The 18,091-nt window shown below is 39.3% G+C and overlaps 1 protein-coding gene and 1 long non-coding RNA gene across 2 annotated transcripts in view; one reads left to right on the top strand and one right to left on the bottom strand.

Annotated features, from left to right (window-relative positions):
- Window positions 1-236: 236 nt before the first annotated feature.
- LOC120532519 lies at window positions 237-13,668 on the bottom strand. The gene is made up of 2 exons (XR_005634313.1): window positions 13,566-13,668; window positions 237-285 (listed from the first exon to the last, which is right to left on the bottom strand). It is a non-coding gene; the product is annotated as an uncharacterized LOC120532519 (long non-coding RNA).
- npffr2a (neuropeptide FF receptor 2a) overlaps window positions 13,616-18,091 on the top strand; it is a 159,252-nt gene continuing 154,776 nt past the window's right edge. Inside the window, exon 1 of the mRNA XM_039758573.1 lies at window positions 13,616-13,896. The gene's annotated coding sequence lies outside the window, so the exon portion shown is untranslated. The remainder of the gene's footprint in view (window positions 13,897-18,091) is intronic.

Here is an 18,091-nt window from a genome sequence, read left to right on the forward strand (position 1 = left end):
TCAAGGGAGCAATAGCACCAACAATCTGTCACATTGTACATTATAGACAAAAAAAAAAAACATGCAGGTGTTTGAGCATTTGGTGGAAAACCTGAGCGTTCAGAGAAAAAATTATGCAGGCTCCATACCAAAAGTGACATCAGTTCTAAAAGTAAATTAAAAAGGGACACATCTTATGGTGTGCTGTAGCCCACTTTCTCCATTTCTCCAAAGAACTGAGGTCTGGTCTGGTTTTCATGGGAAATAATATGCCATCTGTTGGTGGTTTGTGGAACTGTAAATGCCCTGTTAGAAGCAAAAAAAAAAAAAAAAAAGAATACAATGTCAGGCAATGGGGGAACTTGTAGCTAAAAATGGTCACCTGTATAAGACATTACTACAAGCCCAACTGGACCAATAAATGTGATTCTGTGTATAGAAGAACTGAATTATTCACAAGAAGCCATCATCAAGTACGTATTTCACCGTTATAAATACAATGAGAAGTCAAGCAAAATGACAACTTTTATTGGCTAAAAAGATCGCAATGTGCAAGGTTTTGAGGCAGATAAGGTCCCTTCTTCAGGTAAAATGTGAAGAAAGGGCCTGAGCTGCCTCGAAAGCTTGCATACTGCAATCTTTTCAGTTAGCCATTAAATATGCCATTTTGCTTGACTTCTAATTGGATCCATAATAGCTAGCATGATGCAACACCCTACTACTATCACCATTAAAATATACAGTGCTTAAAAACCACCACAGTAGCAAGCAAGAACACTTCACTGTTTAGAAACAATAAGGAATATTAATTTGAAAAGGTTACACTGATCTGTTGATATTGTCATGCTAATCTTCTCCGTGTCGTTCCAATTTTAGTATATGTGCTGCCGAAGCGATCAATCTGTTGATATTGTCAATGAGAAACACAGTAATCAAGAGAAGGTTAATTAAACATAAGCTTCATCCATCTTAAAAATCATCTAATAGAGTGAACACTAATACTATCTAAATGTCGTTAAAGCAGTGAATAGTTATTCAAAAATTTTTGACAAATTTATTTTTTTAAAGGAAGAAGGATTCAATCATTCTTGTTTTATTTCTGGGATCATCATTAAAATTACAAATAAACTCATGAAATGAGTGAGTAACGCTTGGATTAAAATGAACATGCCTAATGGAACAGGGCCACTTGTGTTTGGTATAATGGACAGAAATCCCAGATAAAGCTAATTAGTTCCTGCATTTGACTGCAGTCTATTATGTGACAAAACCTGTGAAGCTGTTGTTCATTTTAGAGCATAGCCAGAGAGACATACTCCTTTAAAAAGCACACTAAATAAATGTGGTAAAAGGTCAAATTAAGGAGTGATAAATGAATTACTCAGAGATAAAGTGGCTTACCAGTAATGGTAAAAAAAATAATGGCCTTCAGTAACGTTTGCCCTTCTATATCATTTATTCTCAGATTTGGGCACACTGAAATCTCCCCTACTACAAAAAGCAGTTGGGAATTCCAGATCTTTGTCAAATATTTGTTAGGAGAATGTACATTTTTCCTGTTCTATACACAGCAGTCTGTGTCACCAGTTAACTTACAGAATTTCATTTTAATCTTGAACAACGGAAAACAACATTTTAACAGTAGATATAAACTAGTAGTTGTTTTTAAGTATAATGAAAAAAATATTGTTTTTAGCCTCAACTGTGCTCTAGCATTTTAGTATCTTCACTGACATAAATCTACTAAAAAAACAAAAAGCATTTCCTAAGTTTGTATAGTGAGCCCTTCATACTAGAAGAACAACAAAACAAACCAGGTTTTTTATATATAGGAGCTCCATTACCCCAAGCTCCTTCACTGCTGTTTGAAATCCATGCTGAACCACAGTGTTTGTTAAATTTGCACACTTAACCAATGTGTGAATGTTATGCACAAATCCCCTGAGACCCAAAAAACAGAATAAGAGATTTTATAAAAACAATGAATTCATACTGTAATGTGAACCTTCATGTCAATAATACTTTACATAACTAATCTTTATATAGTCTCCAATATTCGGAGGCCCTGAAATTCAATCATTTATATTTAAATTTATTTGCGTAGCAGATGCTTTTATCTAAAGTGACTTACAAAAATGGTAAACAATCGAATGACATTAGGCTAGGGCCTGTTTGTTCAGCAAGTGTAATAATATGGGTAACAAAAGTTGATTGTAACAACTCATATATTTACAATCATAAATTACAAACAATACAGCAATTAAACTTAAACAAATTAACCAAGAGTCCCTCCAGCGTGTCCTGGGTCTTCCCCGGGGCCTCCTCCTGGTTGGATGTGCCCGGAACACCTCACCAGGGAGGCGTCCACGAGGCATTCTGATCAGATGCCTGAGCCACCTCATCTGACTCCTACTCTGAGCCCCTCCCGGACAACTGAGCTTCTCACCCTATCTTTAAGGGAAAGCCCAGACACCCTGCAGAGGAAACTCATTTCAGCCGCTTGTATTCACGATCTCATTCTTTCGGTCATTACCCATAGCTCATGACCATAGGTGAGGGTAGGAGCGTAGATCAACTGGTAAATTGAGAGATTTGCCTTACGGCTCAGCTCCTTTTTTACCACGACAGACCAATGCAGAGCCCGCTGGAGGGACTATGTCTCCTGGCTGGCCTGGGAACGCCTCGGGATTCCCTTGGAAGAGCCAGAAGAAGTGGCCGGGGAGAGGGAAGTCTGGGCATCTCTGCTCAAGCTGCTGGCCCGGCGACCCGATCTCGGATAAGCGGAAGAGGATGGATGGATGGATAAAATTAACCAAGAATATACAGTATCTCAGAGAAAAGTTATTTTTTTCATCAGTTCAAATATTCATAGAACAGATGGGTCTTCAATCGCTTCCTAAGTACATTGAGGGAGTTAGCACTGCAAATGCATGTGGGCAACCAAATTCCGACAACTAGGAACAACACAGGAAAACGGTCTGGATTGAGACTTGATGCCACGTAGCATCACCAGACGTTGTTCCCTGGAATACCTGTGTGGTCGAGAAGCAGTATAAGACATCACCAGTGTCTCCATATACTCAAGTGCTGACCCATTGACTATCTGTAGGCAAGCATCAGGGATTGCATGCTGTTCCTGGGAGCCAATGTAGTGACCCAATGAGAGGAACCACATGTACCCATCTCTGGCTGATTAAATACAAGACAGGCTGCTGCATTGATGGCACATGCGGGTACACGTGCAAGACGTGAGTTGCAGTAGTCCAGATGCAACAAGACCAAAGCCTGGACCAGAAATTGTGCTGCATGTTCTGTCAGATAAGGTCTGATCTTCCAGTTGTTATACAGCATGAACCTGCATGAATGAGAAACAGTAGAAATATGCTCATCAATCAATACCCCAAGGTTGCATACTGATTTGGCAGGTGTTAGCAACAGTTAGCAACAGAATCACAAGAAGCTTGGTTTGTGCCAGATTGAGTTGTAGATGGTGGTCCTTCTTCCAGGATGAGATATCAGTAAGACATGTAGATACTCTAGTTGATACTGTATTGTTCTCCAGAGGGAATGACAGGTATAGCTGTGTATCATCAGCATAGCACTGATAAGAGAACCCATGAGATTGGAAGAGAGACTCCAGTAAAGTGGTGTATAGAGAGAAGAGTAGAGGACCAGCACCAAACTTTGAGGTACACCAGTGCATGTCTAATGTACCTTTGACAACTCCACTCAAAAGGACACACTGTAGGATCTGCCAGATATGTAGGACTCAAACCATCGAGAGCTTTCCCAGTGATGTCAAGGTCAGAGAAGGTGGAAAGAATGATGTTGTGGTTGACTGTGTCAAAGGCAGAAGGGAGATCTAGCAGAAACAGGACTGATGACATGTTTTTAGCTCTAGCATGGTGTAGCTGGTTGACCACAGTCAGTAGAGCTGTCTCAGTTGAGCAATTCCTCTTGAGGCCAGCCTGGTTGGTACGAGTAATTAATTCTGTTCAAGGAATGGAAGAGATCTGTTTAGAAACAGCATATTGAAGTGTTTTGGAAAGAAAGAAAAGTAGACAGGCCTGTAGTTGTTAACTTGGGATGGATTGAGGGTTGGCTTTTTTAAGAAGTGGGGTCATCAGAGTGTGTTTGAAGATCTTAGGGAATGTTCCTGAGCTGGGTGAGGTGTTAATGATGTGTGACATTGCAGGAATCAGTGAGGGGGAGATGGCCTAAATGAGATGTGAGGGAAAAGGATCAATTGGACAGGTAGTGAGGTGATTGGAGAGGAGGTTGGAAACATCAGTGGCAGACAGTGAATGTAGAGAATGTTGGGAGGCATAATAGATGGCAGTGAGGGTGAGAACTGACTGCTAATGACAGCCACCCTATCTTGGAAAAATGTGGCAAAGTCATCACCAGACAAGTAGGTAGGGGGAGAAGGGAAGTGAAAGCAGAGAAAAGAGAGCATGTGTCAGTGTTGTTGTTAATTCTAGTCTGGTAGAGCCTTACCATAGCATTGATGGTGGTCATTTCCCTTTGGCTGTTCTGAGCTTGGCCCGTTGATTGCGGAGTGTTTTGGAAAGCCAGGGACAGGAGGGTATTTCATGTGCAGGACTGGAAGAGAGAGGGCGAATATTGTCAAGACTGGAAGGCAGAGTCTAGCATAGAGTGTCTGTGTCAGTGTTGGTGTCAAGAGAGGAGAAGTGGTCAGATGGATGGAGAGCAGAGAAGACTGTGGAAGTCAAATGGGTGGAGGCAGGACAGAGTGCACTGATGTCGGAGGAAGGATACAGTGGGGGCAAGACAGGAGTGAGAAGAGGGAAGCAGCAGAGAATCAGAGAGAACTGAATGAAAAAGTGGTCAGATGTGTGTAGAGAAGTGACAGTTGCATTTGTGGGGGTAAAGTTGCATGACAGAACAAGGTCAAGCAGATTGCCAGCCTTGTGAGTAGGTGGGGTGTGGAGCTGTGTGATGCTGAATAAGGAAAGAATAGTGAGGAAGTCAGCAGCAGGAGGGCTGTCTACATGGATGTTCAGGTCCCTGAGAATTACAAGTGGGCTGCCATCATTTGGGAAGACAGAAGTCCATCCTGTTTTCTCCATGATCCAATAACAAGCCATTTTCAAATTCACTTAATAAGGGCCACAGGGGGCCAGAGTCTATACTGTCAGAACGAGATACTAGGAAGAACATGTGAAATATACAATATATGAAAAATACAAATTATGGAATGAAAAAAGTGAGTTCAGAAAATGGGTGTACCATTGTTTAGTAACCACCAAGAAAATGGGCTTTATGAACACACAGCTCTGTTGTTAATTAATTCTATATATTTTTACACCCGGAGCATAGACACATTAATGACTACCTCAATGCCACAAGTATGTTTGTGGATATAAATTCAGTGACCATCAAAACATTTCAAGTTTGCCTCATGTATTTATATACTGTTAGCAGCAGTAACAACCATAAACCTTCTCTTAGGCCTTCCTCTGTTTCTCTTGTCTGGCAACACTATCCTTAGTATCCTTCTCCCAATATACTCAGCGTCTCTCCTCTGCACATGTCCAAACCAGCACAATCTTGCCTCTCTGACTTTGTCTCCCAACCATCCAATTTGAGCTGACCCTCTAATGTACTTATTTCTAATCCTATCAATCCTTGTCACACCCAATCCAAATCTTTGCATCTTTAATTCTGCTACCTCCAGCTCTGTCTCCTGCATTCTGGTCAATGCCACCGTTTCCAACCCATATAACATAACTGTTCTCACTACCGTCCTGTAGACCTTCCCTTTCACTCTTGCTGATATCCGTCTGTCACAAATCACTCCTGACACTCTTCTCCACCCATTCCACCCTGCCTGCACTCTCTTTTTCACCTATTTTCCACAATCCCCATTACTCTCTCCTGTTGATCCCAAGTACTTAAACTCATCCACCTTCGCCAACTCTACTCCCTGCATCCTCATCATTCCACTGACCTCCCTCTCATTTACACACATGTATTCTGACTTGTTCCTACTGACCTTCATTTCTCTCCTCTCTAGAGCTTATCTCCACCTCTCCAGAGTCTCCTCAACCTGCTCCCTACTATTGCTAGAGATCACAATGTCATCAGCAAACATCATAGTCCACGGGGACTCCTGTTTAATCTCGTCTGTCAACCTGTCCATCACCATTGCAAATAAGAAAGGGCTCAGAGCCGATCCCTGATGTAATCCCCCCTCCACCTTGAATGCATCCGTCACTTCTACCGCAGACCTCACACTTCCCTCGTACATATCCTGTACAACTCTTACATACTTCTTTGCCACTCCTGACTTCCTCATACAATACCACAACTCCTCTCGAGGCACCCTGTCATATGCTTTCTCCAGGTCCACAAAGATGCAATGCAACTCCTTCTGGCCTTCTCTATCTTTCTCCTTCAACACCCTCAGAGCAAACATCACATCTGTGGTGCTCTTTCTTAGCATGAAACAATATTGCTGCTCACTAATCATTACCTCACTTCTTAACCTAGCTTCCACTACTCTTTCCCATAACGTCATGCTGTGGCTCATCAATTTTATCCCCCTGTTGTTACTACAGTCCTGCATATCCCCCTTATTCTTAAATATTGGCACCAGTAAACTTCTTCTCCACTCCTCAGGCATCCTCTCACTTTCCAAGATTCCATTAAACAGTCTGGTTAAAAACTCCACTGCCATTTCTCCTAAACACCTCCATGCTTCCATAGGTATGTCACCTGGACCAATGGCTTTTCCATTCTTTATTCTCTTCAAAGCTGTCCTTACTTCCTCCTTACTAATTCATTGCACTTCCTGATTCACTATCTCCACATCATCCAACCTCTTCTCTCTCTCATTCTCTTCATTCATCAGCCTCTCAAAGTATTCTATCCATCTGTTCAACACACTCTCCTCGCTTGTGAGTACATTTCCATCTTTATCCTTTATTACCCTAACCTGCTGCACATCTTTCCCAGCTCAGTCCCTCTGTCTTGCCAATCGGTACAGGTCCTTTTCTCCCTTCTTAGTGTCCAACCTCTCATACAACTTATCATAAGTCTTTTCTTTAACCTTCACCACTTCTCTCTTGACCTTGTGCCTTATCTCCTTGTACTGTTGTCTACTTTCTGCATCTCTCTGACTATCCCACTTCTTCTTTGCCATCCTCTTCCTCTGTATACTCTCCTGTACTTCCCATTCCACAACCAGGTTTCCTTTTCCTCCTTCCTCTGCCCAGATAACACACCAAGCACCCTTCTTGCTGTCACCCTTACTACATCTGCTGTGGTTTCCTAACTGTTGGGTAATTCTTTACTACCACCCAGCACCTGTCTCACCTTCTCCCTAAACTCAACCTTGCAGTCTTCCTTTTTCAACTTCCACCATTTGATCCTTGCCTCTGCCCTCACTCTCTTCCTGTTCTTGATCTCTAACGTCATCCTACAGACCACCATCCTGGGCTGCTTAACTATACTTTCCCCTGCCACCACTTTGCAGTCTTCAATCTCCTTCAGATTGACTCTTCTGCATAGGATGTAATCTACCTGTGTGCATATTCTTCCACTCTTGAACGTAATCCTATGTTCCTCCCTCTTCTTAAAATACGTATTCACCACAGCCATGTCCATCTTTTTGGCAAAATCCGCTATCCTCTGATCTTCTTCATTCCTCTCCTTGACACCATATCTATCACCTCCTCGTTTAATCTGTTCCCTTCACCAACATGTCCATTGAAATATGCTCCAATCACCACTTTCTGTCCTTTAGGAACATTGTTCATCATTTCATCCAACTCACTCCAAAAATCTTCTTTCTCATCCATTGCAGACCCAACTTGCAGGGCATATGCATTAACAACATTCATCATCACACCTCCAATTTCCAGCTTCATAATCATTACTCTGTCTGACACTCTTTTCACCTCCAAAACATGCTTGAGATACTGTTCCTTCAGAATAACCCCTACTCCATTTCTCCTCCTATCCACACCATGATAGAACAACTTGAAACCACCTCCAATTCACCTGGCCTTACTCCCCTTCCATTTAGTCCCTTGTATGCACAATATACCAACCTTCCTTCTCTTCATCATATCTGCTAATTCTCTCCCCTTACCAGTCATACTGCCAACATTCAAAGTTCCTACCCCGACTCTCTTTACCTTCCTCCTCTCCTCCTGCCACTGGACACGTCTCCCATCTCTTCTTCTCCTTCTTCATCTTCGGCCAATAGTAGCACAATTTCTGCCAGCACCCTGTTGGCTAACAGTACTGGTGGTGGTCATTGTTAACTCGGGGGTTGAACGATGGAAAATTGTACTGTTGTCCGCATATTGATTTGGCAAACTTTTTAACCGTATGCCCTTTTTGACGTAACCCTCCCCATTTAACCGGGCTTGGGACTGGCATGAACAAACAAACTGGTTTGTGCATCCCCTGTGGCTGGGTTTAACCTAAGAACTTTAGGGATATGTATTACAATTCTAAATCACAAAGGAATCTTGTCTACCTGATCCAGTCAAATAGGTTAGGTCAAGTCAGGTTTGGGAGCATGCACTGGTAGAGCACATTGCCACACACACCACACGATGAAACAGCTCAGGATCCTGGTTGGCAAGCCCCAGGCAGATACATACTCAAGTCCCACCGTCTGGAAATGACCATTTATCTGCCGCAGCCAGTGTTACATGGGTGTCCCCTTTGCCTGGTCCAGCCACTCGGGTCCTCAACAATGAGGATCCTACGTGCCGGATCACCTTTAGGGAATCACGCCACATGGCCGTTGTGCCATAACTGAGACTCCCTAACAATGCAGGTAATGGGCCTCTTTTGGGACTCAATGAGCAACCGCTCATTCTACACAAAGTCAAACCAGTGATACCCAAGGATTCTCCAAAGAGACACAGTACCAAAGGTCTGTCTCTCTCCAGTCAAATAGTTGACCAGTAATTCAGATTATTCAAGTTAAGAAGCATAGAGGCACAAGTTTGAAGTGATCCATCAATGTGTCATGCAGAAACCCATTGAGAAAACAGTTTGTAGCAATTCCATAAAGTTCACAAAATATTTAATCATGTGTGTGCATTCAGTGCAAATATGAAATTGTGACTACAGCTAAAATGTAAAATGGAAGGCTGAAAACACTGTCAAAAAAATTTCTAAATTTAGATTGGTATGGAGGCATACTGGTTAGTACTACCCCTTTCTGGGTTCAAATCCTGGTCTTGTCACTCCATTCAGATCACAATTATCTTAGTCACTCCAAACTGACCCTGTATGAGTGGGTGTGTGCTGCAGTGTGTTAATAGTCTATCAAATGCTGGTAATTTGAACCCAATACTACCAAGATAATCTTCAGCATCGTGTAACACTAAATCGGATTAAAAGGGTTCAATAACAGAAAAATGCATGGATTCCAGATTCAGTTAATTAATTATTCACAAGACTGTCAAATATATCAGCACTGGAAATGATTTTCCCAAAAGCAGCTAATTTGTCCATCCATCAGCAGTTACACCAGCTTGTGTTACAGACCAGTTATCTTTGCTATAGCACATAGTCACCATTGCAGACAATTCAGTATTGATCATTACAATATGTCATTGCAATGGCAATAGCCAACTGACATCAAATAAAAAAGACATTGTTCATAAGCAATGCTTAGGTAAAGGATAAACACTTTCATCCTAAATTGCAGAAGGAATGGGCAAAGTAATAAATGTTAATAGTTCCATCCTGTTTAGCTTTTTATTTTTGTAATTTAATTCCTTTTATGTGGAAACATTGTAACAGCAGACAAATAAGAATAACATAGTAATGCTGATACTGGGCATTTACCCTCCACCTGCCATCATGTTTTTCTAAAGTTGTATCAATGTGTACCTTCTCTGCACTGAAATGATAGCCTTTACCAAAATATATAACTATTACTGCATCATTACATTGGTTATCTACTGTATGTCTTTTAGAACTGACTTCAGAATAGTATTGTAATAATAATAATAATAATAATAAATGCAAAGTACTCCAATGAATGATACAAAACCTCTGTTTTACAAGAAACTGAAGGAATTCTCAAAGTGAAAAAGAACAAATGGCAAAAAATTAAAGACTCTGCAGGGAAGCTATTAAATTAAAAAAATAGTTTATAGATGGGTAGAGAGTTTATATGAGATTGCAGAGAAAATATTGAAGAGAAGCCAGACATTACACTTAAGCGAAACATCATAACTGAGGAAGAGATATCAAATTTCATAAAATAATTACCAAAGAAAAAGGCTGAAGGGATTGATAGAATATCAGGAGTTTTAACAGTAACTTGGAAACAAAGGAAGACAGGTCAAGACAGAATATTTAATCAAATGGATAAGGAAAATTGATAGTCTGCTTAAGAAAATTGCAATAGGCAAGATGAAGTACACAGGGCAATGCAATGTGTGGGTCAGGAGGAAAACTGCTGGTGAAGGTTCTAGAGAGAAGAATGAATGGAAGCAGAGGAAGACCAAGAAGAACCTGGATGAAAGACATGATGAAATGGTCAGAATTAAGGAATTATAGCCATGTGAAAAGGCTGGAGAGTCATGTTTGTCAACTCTCTGATAGAAGGTGACACTGGATAAATAAAATACATTTTTATTTACTGGACTCGGGAGTTCCAGGGCTCAATTACTAGAAGTGGATGTGGTCAAAGCTAATGCCCTGGACCAATTTTAATAGGAGTTCCCTTCCACTCCCTCCTGCTTCCAATAACCAGTCTCCTCACACCATCCCTAGTACATCAACATCTGCTGCCATTTCAACTGGAATGGCCAGTGGTAAGTCCATCTCTGACCATCACTGTAGGCTGTCCATAACTGAAGACCAAGTAAGAAGATGAGCAAGGAAGCTACACACAGAAAAAGCCAGAGGACCAGATGTAGACAGTCCTTCAGTTCTTAAAACCTGTGCAGACCAACCTTGTGGTGTCCTCGGTCACTTGTTCAGTCTGTCCCTAAGACTGCAGAAAGTGCCACTGCTGTGAAAAACATCAAGTATTGTTCCTGTTCCAAAAAAGGCAGGCACCTCTTCTTCTAAAGACTACAGACCAGTATCTCTTACGTCTCACATCATGAAGACCTTTGAAAGGCTGGTCCTGGACTATATGGACCAACTGCAATTTACCTATTTGATTAGAGGATGCAATTATCTGTCTACTCCACAAGACTTGTTCTCACCTGGACAAAGTTGGCAGCACAGTGACAATTATGTCTTCTGATTTCTCCATTGCCTTCAGTACCAAACAGCCATCCTGTTAAGGGCTAAATTCAGAGATATACAGGTGGATGAGCCTGTGGTGTCCTGGATAATGGACTATCTGTCGGTCAGACTGCAGTTTATGAGACTCAAGGACTGTGTTTCTGACATAGATGTGAGTAACACTGAAGCTCCACAAGAAACAATCCTGTCTCTTTTTTTCTTCACTTTGTACACCTCAGACTATAAACATAACACTAGGTCATGTCACTTGCAGAAATTAACAGATGAATCTGCACTTATGGGGTGTATTGATAAGGGGGGTGAGACGGAGGAGAGGAATCAAGAAGAGAATTTTGTTTCTCGCCACAGAAACTTGTCTAGAACTGTCTAAAACATCAGCATCAGCATATCCAAGTAGCTGGTTTTTGGCTTTTGTTGCATAAAAAAGCCTTTATGTAAGGACACTATGCAAGCAGTGGATGCAGAAGTGGTCAACTTCTACAAGTACAGTACTTGGGGTCCACATCAGTGACTGGTTGGGTTGGCCTGACCACACAGATAAACTATATAAGAAAGAGCAGAGCATCCTTTGCATCTTCTATAACTCTGTGATGGCCAGTGACATTTTTTATGTTGTGGTGTGTTGGGCTGGTAACGTCACTTCAAAAGAAGCCCACAAAATCAGTAAACTATTTTGATTAGTTTGATTAGATACGAAGAAGAGAATTAAAACAAAACTGAGTGCCATTATGAAAAATGCTGCACATCCTGTCTCTGGCACACTAACACTAAGGACAGTCAGCCAACAAGTTATTAAGCAGAAGTGTGTGAAGAAACGCTACAGAGACTCCATTATACCAACAACAATATGTGTGCATGATGCCTCACTGTGACTGTGACAGCCAAGTCAGAAGTTTTCTTTCTTTTTAATAATCAATTACTTGTTTTTAGGTATTCCATTGTGTTTTCCAACCATAGTGTGAGTATCTATCTATCTATCTATCTATCTATCTATCTATCTATCTATCTATCTATCTATCTATCTATCTATCTATCTATCTACGTGAGATCTCCTGGTGCATTAGACAGTCTTAGTATAACGTTCCTTGATTTATACTTAACAGTTTTATGATATAACCCAACATTTTATTTGCCTTTTATTTGCACATTGCTTACTTGATGAAAATGATGCATCAGCCTTTATTATTGCTGTTTTCTTTACTATTCTCTGTTTTCTGTGGTGGAATCTGACACTATCACTTTTGATCACATTAACCTGCAGCCACTTGTGATGCTGGACGGAATGTGGCCGCTCCAGCAGATGATGAGACCCACTGCATTGAATCTTCTAGGATGAAGCATAAAAACAGTAAGTAACTACTTTAGCATATGTATGTTTAGTAATGTCAATTGGGGGTTGGGCATTCATTTAGCAATGGATGTGTGGCAGATTTATTTTCTCCACTATTTTTAGAGACTTAAATGTAGCCATTTAGTCTGTCATTAAAAACTCTATCTGGTACTTATTTATCTGCATTATGTGTGTTTTGATTTATTCTTATTTATTATTTTTGCTATTTTTATTATTTTATTATTTATTTATTTATAATGTATTATTTATCATTTCCCTGCAGTTTTGTCTTTCAATTTTTTTAAAGCACTGTGAGATGTAGGTCAGTAGAAATGTATTTTGTTGTTGAAGGATCTGTGTGAATTTTGTGTTTAAGTAATGGCAAAATCTCAAAAAAAATACGTAAATATTGAACATTGTAAAATAAAATAAAATAGAAATGTACTATTTGAATTACAGCTCACCCACACAAACAGCACAGTATTGCACACACCCAAACTTACGACATCGGCGCCAGGGCTATTTATGGTAAAACAGTGCCTCTTGCAGAGGGAAAAATGAATTACACTCAGCACATCCTAGTTACATCGTAGTACTATATCAAAGTGAGTGTAGGCAATAGGAAAAAAAATCTTCTGTTTTTTCCAGTTAGCATGGCTCAGTGCAAAACTGCCATGGCCAATTGCACAGAGACAGATTTTATCATTCGTACACATCTACAGTTTATACTATGAATGAACACATTTGTAATTTGTCTTTACATTCCTCTGCTTTACAGTTTGCATTTTCAGTAGTTATGGGCTACACTTTAATTAAATAAAAGGCTCAAAATTGCATACGATTTAAAAGTGAAATATTTGAAAATAGATTCTACTGTGCATTATCTAAAAATAAGATTTCGGTCTTCGTTTGGAAACCTAAGCAGCTGCTCTGTAAGGGAATATTGCTAATAATCTTTGAACCGATGACGTATATTTATAATTAAGACGCAAAGCATTACCAGTATTCACCCAAAGGCAGACATCGCTCTCCCTCTTTTAAATTATATTTGAACGTTGGTTATGCCGTTTTCTTCGCCATGGATGTTCAGCCCTTTCTTGTGACGTTACGTGCGCATCATCATTTTAAGAAATCGGTGCCTTTCTTTCCCAGGCACTGTAGCACTTTTCCTTTAACTGCAAGTACTAACTACAGTTAGCACTCTCTTATAGCCATCATTGCTCCCAACTGAATTTTTGCTTTGTCCTTAAATAACAGTTATTTTGCATCATTAAAAATACCAGACAGACAAAATAACCTGCGAAGACAGGTGAACCAACAGCTTCTCCAAGGTAAGTCTAATGTAGTTTTGCGTTTATTTTAAGTGAAAGAGGTACTTGTTAAAAAAGCTCCTAAAACGTTAATTGTTGCTGTTAATATATTCTTTCTCGCTCGCCCCAACTCCGCGCGTGTATTCATGTGAATGGAAGGGTAAATGAACATCCAAATTATATTTAGAAAATTGGAATATTTAGTGTCTAAAGTAAACTACTTTCTTAAATGTGTAACACAATTAGTCTTTTTTTATAATAGGTATTTGCTCATAATCGGTAGTGAGAACTTTGAAAGTATTATTCATTTCAATTACTTTTTAAAACTCCTACGATTACCTCTCTTTTCTTGTTTGGCTTTTAATGTTGTTAATGGAAAAGACGAGCGAATGCAATGTTTCCTTTATCAATCATATCTGTGTGCTCCTCGGCTCTTCGTCTCGTTTGGGCAGTAAGATAACGTGAGATATAATTCTGCAATGCTCTCAACAAGTTAAACCAAGCATTTGAAACGTGGTAGGAACAGTCCATTGTCGTTGTTGTTGATTTTTTTTTTTACGACATAGTCATTGTCCGTTTCTTCCATAATATATTTATTTATCTTTTTTGAGGCCATTTGATTTTGCATTAAAGTAGATGGATGCAGTACATATATGTATTGAAGTATACTGTGCCAATATTTTCTCAAGTTTTTAGTGTCTGACAATTTACCTTTTTGTTGTATTGCATTATATTCTTGATTACTCAATAAAGAGATACAGTATGTGAAATCATGTTTGGCTGATTGGTATCCAAAAATTAAACTGCTGTACATGACACACAAATATTACTGCTTACTTCTGTTGGATAAATAAACTGTTTATTTCACTGAATCGGTTTGCGTTTAAAAGTTTTTAACATGTTAACATATATAAATACTCTATTTAAAATGTCGCTTTTAACAAATATAGTCTTTGATTTACTTGGAACTTGTTATCAGAAAGTTTAATGTCTTAGAAGTGGTGGAGAATGATCAAGAAATATCCAAACATTTTATTTGTAATGTAATGCTAAAGTGAAAAGTGCATCTTTATTTTTTGTGATCAAAACAGTATATTTATCTTTTTACTTTCCTTATAAAATGTTTATAAAACCAGAGCAGCCATGAAACAAAGAGTAATATGAATATGAGATGTATTATAACCTAATTTTCATGTTGCACTGAGGTGGCAATTGGCCAGTACAAATTCCATAGTAAAATTAAGAATTATAAATAAATAATCAACATAACTGTGAATGATAGCATAAAGTGGCTATAAATGTTCTGTGATAATTTCATAATGATATTGTATCTGAACAAACACTGCAAATCACTTATTAATGCCTGCACTATATTAAATGAAAGATAAATTCAACATCGGCAAAACTCTGGAAAACAAATGACACCTGTGGGCAAAGAGTAAATTATTCGATGCACCACAGTAGGTGCTGTTCATTAGTTTGTAAAAAAATTACTAATATAACTATTGATTTGTTTGAACTTAAATTATTAATCTAAGTCCACTAGGTTGATTCAGTGAAGTTGGTACAATTAAAGGACAATTTCGCTAAGTGCACATAGAATCTGGGCTTGAAAAACCAAAGCAATACAATCAAATACTGTGCATGCACGCAGCAGCCACATTTATAGTGTTGTACTCATGAACTAAAAAGATCTGTTCAGTTTCTGTTCCTGTGTCATTTGCTCTAGAATAATCATTAATATGAAAGCCGTTTAAGAAATCTGGGTTCAATATGAGGCTTGTCTGGAGTGTGCACAGTCTCCCTGTGTCTGTGTAAATTTCCCCCCATTGTCAAAGTTGTGTGTTGTGTTCCATTCCAAGCTCTCAATTTAGCAGTCAATCAACATCCCTACCTTCACCTATGGTCATGAGCTTTGAATAATGACTTAAAGTATTAGATCGTGGGTACAAGGGGCATGAGAAATGAGCTTTCTCCACAGAGTGGCTGGGCTCTCCCTTAGAGGTCGGGAGAGAAAGGCAGACATCCAGGAGTGGCTCAGAGTAGAGCTGCTGACTCTCCACATCGGGAGGAACCAGCTGAGGTGGTTCTGGCATCTGATGCGGATTTCCCCTGGACAGCTCCCTGTGGAGGTATTACAGGCACAACCAGCTGGGAGGATACCCCAGAGAAGACCCAGGACTCACTGGGAGGATAATGCTATATATGTGGCTAGGTAATTGTGGTTGGGGAAAATGACATTTGTGTCTCAATACTAAGACTGTTGCCCTGCGACTGGTCTTTAGATAAATGGTGGAAAACGAATGAAGGAATGTCTCAATAAATTTGTTAACAAGGAAGTCAGACTTTTTAAGTGTAATTAATGCAGAATAATTATGATATGTTTATTTAGACTTAATGATTCAGGCTATTTCTATATTTTAAGATCTTAAAGTGTATTTTGATAAGGCTCTTAGTGGGAAATATTAGCAATAAGAAAAACCCTACAGCATTATAAACCAACATATGGAACTGCTTCTGGTGTAATGGTGGAGAATCTCTTAGAATTAGACATGTGATAGACCACTACAGCATAACGAAAGCATGGAGACTTTGTATTCTTGTGTGATACAAACACCCACAAGAAAAGCCTTTTTCATGTAGAAGCAGTCTCTTAGTTTGTTACTTTCTGTGTTGTATGGGTAAACTTTAGGAAAAGTGGGCTTCCCATACCCCCAGGACTACTTTGAGCAAAACAGGCAGAGAATGGGGATTTCTGATGAGTATGGAAAAGGGGGTGTCTTTAATCTGTAGGGTTTAGAGTAGATTTTATTTTTTCATGTATCACTAGGATAAGTATGACATTTTCCTTGATAAATTACACTTTTGGTTTTTCTCAGAATATTTTTTTTTGTTCATTCTTATAACCTATGTCGGTACAAATATCAGTTTTCATATCATGCCTAGTCACATGCCTGTTCTGACTTGGTGAGTCTAATCACACTGTACATAATATGACGGCTCTTCCTGCCTCTCTTTAGGCTTCTGATGGCAAGCATGATGTGATCATATTGCCGACACTGGAAGTCCGCCATTGAGTTGTTCTCGATCTGAACACTCGTACACCTTAAGTTTCTTGCTACCATTTGTATGTGTGTTGGCAGTAGAAATGTGAAACAAACACTGCTAGAAGTCATGGAGATCCCTAGTTGCAAAACTTTTTTGCAGTTAAGCTTAAAAGCTCAAAAGGTGTCTGGAGGTTCATTTAGTTGTCCCAGACCACTTAATTTGCACTTTTTTTGTTCGTTGTAACAAATACAGAGAAAATGTACTTGTAAATATGAGTAAAGCACAAACATTCCAAGCAGAAGGTACACCCACCTGAGATGCCAATAATTATTCATGATGAAGCAGCACAGCTGTATCTATTATTCTTGGAACATCCATTCCTAAAATTCAGGGAATTCAGCTAAATAAATGCCTGAAAAAGATACACTGTCCTCAGAACATGGATGATATAACTTAAAAGTAGCTGGACAACTCAGAGAAATGTACAAAAAACCATCAGACATCCCTAAATATTTGTAGGAAAACCCTAAATGATTTGTGGGTTCGACTCCTTTAGTCCAAAGGTGGACAGTGGCAGTGCAGGGTTGTGCACATTTTGTGGGACTTGGAACACATGACTTAGAAACTAGAAGAAACCTTATAAAGAAATGTGCTGTCTGAGGAATTAGATCAAAATGTAAATCAAGAGGGAGAGAAAAAGAGATTTGCAAAACCTATTGGTCCTGAGTATTCCTAGAGTGACTGTCTGTCTTTATTGTGTTTATTCATTGTCTTGTGTACTCATGATGCATTCAGTCATACAAATGTGTGAGCAGTTCACGTTCATATGTCAAAACTCACCTGTTTAGCACAAATCTGTCAGTCACAGAACAAATACATTGTGTTCCAATTTCAAAGAGAAACTGCAAGCAGAACAGGGTAGAAATGCATTCAGACTAGGAGGATTGAGAATCCGAAAATGAAATATCAGTTTAAAAGACAGAGAATGATAGCACTATTATACTGAAAGAACCAGAAAGACATTTGTGCCAACTGTGAGTACTACCATAAAAGGTTTAAATAAAGGAACAGCATGAAAGAATTTTCAAACAAAGTATCAAAGATTTGGCATCTTCACTTAGAATAAGCTAGTCAAGCCTTTTAGAATATTCAACAGACACCATTTAGC

The sequence above is a fragment of the Polypterus senegalus genome, chromosome 7, assembly GCF_016835505.1.
Source record: "Polypterus senegalus isolate Bchr_013 chromosome 7, ASM1683550v1, whole genome shotgun sequence".
Classification (NCBI taxonomy): Eukaryota; Metazoa; Chordata; class Cladistia; order Polypteriformes; family Polypteridae; genus Polypterus; species Polypterus senegalus.